Source organism: Hyperoodon ampullatus (assembly GCF_949752795.1).
Source record: "Hyperoodon ampullatus genome assembly, chromosome: 14".
NCBI classification, from domain to species: domain Eukaryota; kingdom Metazoa; phylum Chordata; class Mammalia; order Artiodactyla; family Ziphiidae; genus Hyperoodon; species Hyperoodon ampullatus.
The window spans coordinates 38,446,774-38,453,144 of NC_136927.1; positions in this window are offsets into that span (position 1 = coordinate 38,446,774).

Here is a 6,371-nt window from a genome sequence, read left to right on the forward strand (position 1 = left end):
CTTAATGTTTGCACAGGATGCAAGCAAAACCAGGTAAGTATGGAACAATGTATAAGTGAGGTCATCACACTTTGATGTAAAGAATTTATATTTTGTGTATTTTTAAAATAAATGCTAACACTAACGTGGCATCATGGTGCTGTTGTCTTCAGATGGTTACAAGAAGGCAATGCTCTCTGTGGTTTCAAAGCCTTGTATGTACACCAGAGGGAAGAGAGCCAGCAGTACTGCCCAGTAGTGCTGTGCAGTCACATATGTAATTGTAAAATTTTCTGGTAGACACATTAAGATAGTAAAAAGAAACTGGTTAAATTTTAATGTATTTGATTTAGCCTAATATAGCTAAAACATCAACATGTAATAAAAAATATTAATATTTTCTTGGTACAAAGGTTTCAAGATCTGGTATCTTATACTTATAACACTCAAAATTGGACTAGCTACAGTTTAAGTATTTGGCACATGTGGCTCTACTGACTACTGGACAGTGCAGCCCTTAGAGGATTATGAAAAAATAAGAGTAAGCCGGATTGGGCTAGATGTGAAATTTTGCTACAGTAAGACGTTTGCCATGGTCTATTTTGGGCAATAGAGCCACTACTATCTGAAAGTTTAGATGATGGTCTATGTGTATGTACCTCCCCCACCAAAAAAAAAAGAGAAACATCTAATATTTGGTAATGTAGTTTAGCAGGCTGATTGTATATTATGTTCTTGGTTCTAATTGTTAACATATGAGTCTGAAAAGTAAAACTTACAAAATTTTTCTGGATTGTGTCCAGCTGTCATATAATACTACCAAGGGGAGGCCCCTTGTGGTACAGCAGAGACTGAGCAGAGCAGAACTGGCAGGGGTTGGGGGAGTCAGGCTCAGTAGGGAGTCAAAGCCTTAAACACTAATAAATAGAGATGAGTTAACCATTGAATTCAAATAGCTAGGAAAATGATAAAGAACATAGGAAATGTTTAAAAACAAAATGAGGTAAAAAATGAATGTAAAGTAAGATATCTCAATAGTTACCAGTGAAGGAAAATGGCACAAGCTTGTATAGATAGTGAGATGGGAAAAGTTAGAGGAATTAGATGATTTATAAGGAAAATATAAATGACTAAACGTGGTTGGAAAGAAATTGCAACAGAGCAATTATTAGAGAAGAAAAGGGCCAGGGATTATCATAGTTGAATTATATCAAATCTTTATGAGGTAACACAAGGGTTAAACTTCAGCATGTACTAGGCCCCCAAATTCTTATCAAAGGATTAATTTAAAAACCCAACAAAGATAGCATGATATGAATAAAAATCCTAAGTGGATTCCAATGGCATGTTAAAGAAGTCAGTCAGTCAACCATAAAATGTCTATACAAGGGTGATATCCGGGTATTTCCTCTAAGATCAGGCACAAGGCAAGGATGCCTACCGTAACTACTTCTGTTTAACATAGTGTTGGAAGTCCTAGCTAGACCAATTAGGCAAGAAGAAGAAAAAAATTGGAAAAGAAGAAGTAAAATTATGTTTGCAGATGGTATGATCTTATATGTAGAAAACTATAAAGATTTCAGAAAAAGTCGATTCCGATAAGTTCAGCAAAGTAGCAGGAAACAAAGTCAACACAAAAATCATTTGCATTTCTACACACTAACAAGGAGCAATCTAAAAAGGAAATTACAAAAACAATTCTATTTACAATGGCATCAAAAAAAATAAAATATTTAGTAATTGACCAAGGAGGTAGAAGATTTGTATAATGAGAACTACAAAACATTGCTGGAAGAAATTAAAGAAGACAAACGGAAACACATGTTCATGGATTGGAAGAGTCAATATTGTTAAAATGTCTACAGATTCAATGCAATCCCTATCAAAATCCCAATGATGTTTTTTGCAGGAATAGAAAAACCCATCCTAATATTCATATGGAATCTCAAGGGACACCAGATAGTCAAAACAATCTTGAAAAAGAACAAAACTGGAGGACTCACACTTCCTGATTTCAAAACTTACTACAAAGCTACAGTGATCAAAGGCAAATAGACCAATGGAATAGACAGCCCTGAAATAAACCCTCATATATATTGTCAAATGGGAAAGGGCAGTCTTCAACAAATGGTGCTGGGAAAACTAGACACCCACATGCTAAAGAGCAAGTTTGGACCCTGACGTAACATCATAGAAAAAGTTGACTCAAAACGGATCAAGGACCTTGATGGAAGATCTAAAACAAAACTTTTAGAAGAAAACAACTAAAGAAAGAAAACAACTACACCGGATTTGGCAATTGTTTCTTGCTATGACACCAAAGGCACAGGTAACAAAAAATAGACAAACTGGACTTGGTGAAAATTTAAAAATTTTATGCATCAAAAGACTCAACAGAGTAAAAAGGCAACCCACAGAATGGGAGAAAATACTTGCAAATCATACCATCTAATGAGAGATTAATATCCAGATTATGTAGAGAACTAAAACTCAACAAGATAACCCAATTCAAAAATGGGCAAAGGACTGGAGCAGACATTTATTCAAAGCCTGGTACAAGCTGGGGGTGCCCTGAGGTGGTCCTGGCAGGCCAGCCAGAGCACTAGGTGCTCTTCAATCTGTAGCCTCCACTCTGGGACTGGGAGCAAGCAAGTGTGCATGCTGTTCAAGAGCAGAATTCTGGTTACTTAGAGCCGTCTGCTAAGACCCAGCGGTTGTCAAGCCAGCTAATGGGGCTCATCTCAGTGTCGGACCCCAGGGCTGGGGTGCCTAATATGTGGCTTGAACACCTTGCTCCCCAGGGCGGATCCCTGAACCTGCCCTGTGATATCCCCTCTTCTGGGTCACCTGCTATGGGTGCAGGCCTGGACTACATCAATTCTCCCTATCAGACTGTGTGGTTCTTTTTTTTTTTTTTTTACAGCCTTGGTTGTAGAAGAGCCACACTGCTAGTCTTCAGATGGCTCTCAACGAGACTATATGTGGTTGTAGTTTTGATGTGTTTGTGGGGGCAGGTGAGCCCAGGGTCCTACTCCACCATCTTGATCCCACCTCCCAGCGTTATTAATGGGTATAGAGTTTCAGTTTTAAAGAGGAAGTGTTATGGGGATGGATGGTGGTGGTGATGGTTGCACAACATGAATGTATTTAATACCTCTGAACTGTACACTTAAAAATGTTCCAGATGGTAATTGTGTATTTCTACCACAATAAAAACAAAAACAAAAAACTTGAAGTTCAGATGGCTCAAAGAATCGTCAAGCACAGAAAGAAAGTGTTTAAAGATTAATATAACTACATAAAAGTATTGCTTGGCAAAATGCCAGTAACAAGGTAAAAATTAAGATAGAGTATTTGTAATTTCTAATTGCAAAAGTGAATTTCCTAAATACTAGAGCTCTTAAATAAGAAAAGTAGGAGGCAAAGGACAATACAAAAATGGCTTTTAACAGATTAAAAGCTATTCAACCTTATTAATAAAAGAAATGCAAAATTAAAAGGAAACACCATTTTTTCTTCTATTAGTTTGGCGAGGGTCATAAAGTTTATTGGCATGGCAACAGGCACATGAAAAGATGCTCAACATTGGTAATTATTAGAGAAATGCACATCAAAACTACACTGAGGTACCACCTCGCACCAGTCAGAACGGCCGTAATTAAAAAGCCTACAAATAAATGCTGGAGAGGGTGTGGAGAAAAGGGAACCCTCCTATACTGTTGGTGGGAAAGTAAAGTGGTGCAGTCACTATGGGGAACAATATGGAGGTTCCTCAAAAAACTAAAAATAGAGTTGCCATATGATGCAGCAGTGTCATTCCTGGGCACGTATCTGGAGCAAACTAACTGAAAAAGATACATGTACCCCTATGTTCACAGCAGCACTATTTACGATAGCCAAGACGTGGAAACAACCTAAATGTCCATCAAGAAATGAATGGATAAAGAAGGTGTGATATATATATATATATATAATAGAATACTACTCAGCCATAAAAAAGAATGAAATTGTGCCATTTGCAGCAACATGGATGGACCTAGAGATTTATCATACTAAATGAAGTAAGTCACAAAAAGACAAATACCATTTGATATCACTTATATTGGAATTTAAAATATGACACAAATGAACTTATCTACGAAACAGATTCACAGACATAGAGAACAGACTTGTGGTTGCCAAGGAGGAAGGGGGTGGGGGAGAATGGATTGGGAGTTTGGGATTAGCAGGCGCAATCTATTATACAGAATGGATAAACAACAAAGTCCTATTGTATAGCACAGGTAACTATATTCAATATCCTGTGATAAACCATAATGGAAAAGAATATGAAAATAATATATAGGTACAACTGAATCACTTTGCTGTACACCAGAAGCTAACACAACATTGTAAATCAACTATACTTTAATAAAATGTTAAAAAGATACATGGTTCAGTAAAAATGGAAGATATAGTATACTATTTTAAAATATGGGGTGGGGCTTACCTGGTGGCGCAGTGGTTAAGAATCCGCCTGCCAATGCAGGGGGACGTGGGTTCCATCCCTGGTCCAGGAAGATCCCACATGCCGCAGAGCAACTAAGCTCGTGTGCCACAACTACTGAAGCCCACGCGCCTAGAGCCCGTGCTCCACAACGAGAAGCCACTGCAACGAGAAGACTGTGCACCGCAACGAAGAGTAGCCCCCGCTCCTGCTCGCCACAACTAGAGAAAAGCCCACGAGCAGCAACTAAGACCCAGTGCAGCCAGAAAAAAAAAAAAAAAAAAACAGGGATGATAATGAGCACACTTGCAAGCATATATCAACAAACTGGTAACTAGTTGATTCTGGGGAGAAAGGTTGGGAGGTCAGGGAAGATGAGACAACTTACCTTACAAACTCTTTGTACTGTTTGAAAAAATAATGTTTTACCCATTAATCCAATTTTGCCATTGAGCAAAATTAGATTCAATGCTCATTTTAACATCTGAATACTGTAAAATGTCTTTCCTATGACTGATCACATGTTTTGAGAATTACCTAGTCAAACGCTATTAATTCAGAACCAAGCCTGACATTTCTAAAATAGTGAAAATTATATACAGCATATAAATTTGAAAATGTTTTTCAAACATATAGTAATTTTAATGAACATTTATCAGTATGAACAGAATTTGTGCTATTACACAATTCCAAGGAATGGGAAAAAATGGAAACGGAAAAAAAAAAAATCATTCAGTTCTTCCCAGAGAGATTTGTTTGTTGGAAGAAGAAAAGTTGGTAGTAACAGTGAAATGGCTTAAGCTTAAAATAACAAGCAATTGATCCATTTGTTCATTTTCATAGGTAGTTTTATTTGGTTTTTAGAAAAATATACACAATAAATGGAACCTCAGTTCTCTTAAATAGTTTTAAATTAAAAGTATGCAAGTGAGAGGATGAGTGTTATTTCCACAGTCAGGACATCAACACTGTTTAAAAAAGTGGCAGATAGGAATTTCTGCAGCAAGTCACAAACGTTTACAGGAATGGCAGGAAGTGAGAGCAGCCTGAGGCTGGCAGGCTAGCCAGCTCAGACGGCACAGTGCGGGTACGGGTTCATCGCGCCCCTTCAGCCTGAATTTAAGAAAAGAATGATGTGCCTATCCTAACCACTACAGCTTTGAGTAAAAACATTTGAATGTGGGGAAGAGGCCCTCCAGGGCTCTAACAAGCTAACTGGGCCAACCAGAGCCTGCCCTTTTAGTTTGGTATTCAGTTAGACTGAAATGTATTAGGATTACCTGTCAGCCACAGTTCAACTGGTAGCCCACGTAACAAACTCAAAGGCTTGGAGTATTTGTTAATGCCATGTATTTTGGATTAGACCCCTGCTTTCTCCTAAACATTCTTCTTAATGAATTCACAGTATCCAACAGTGTTTGCGAAAGATATTTTCCCTTGGCAGCCATCTGACTTCTACATAGTTTTGAGAAGTTAAGCCAGGAGGCAGTAGGAATTGCCTTAGCTTTGTTCCAGCTCTGCCCTTTCCCCTATATAATAGACACTACATATATATATATATATATATATATATGTATATATACACACTATATACTACAGTTACTCCAGGCCTACTTCTCCAGGAGCACATTATTTTCCCTCCACTGGTCCTGGGGTTTTTCAAGGAATCACAGCCTAATTGTCACGCCAGCCAGAGGCCAGTTTGTCATGGGATTTACTGAGGAGCTTAAATGGAACTCGATTATACAACTGCCACCAGTAGCCACCTTCCTCCCTCGCTGTATGCATTTGCTAAACAAGCAAAGCAGTGAGGCAAACATCAGGAGCAGTATCAGGCTTTGGGGTCTACACACACTTGTGTGAGTGGGAGAGAGAGGTGATAGGAAACAGGCCAATTAGTAGTGGA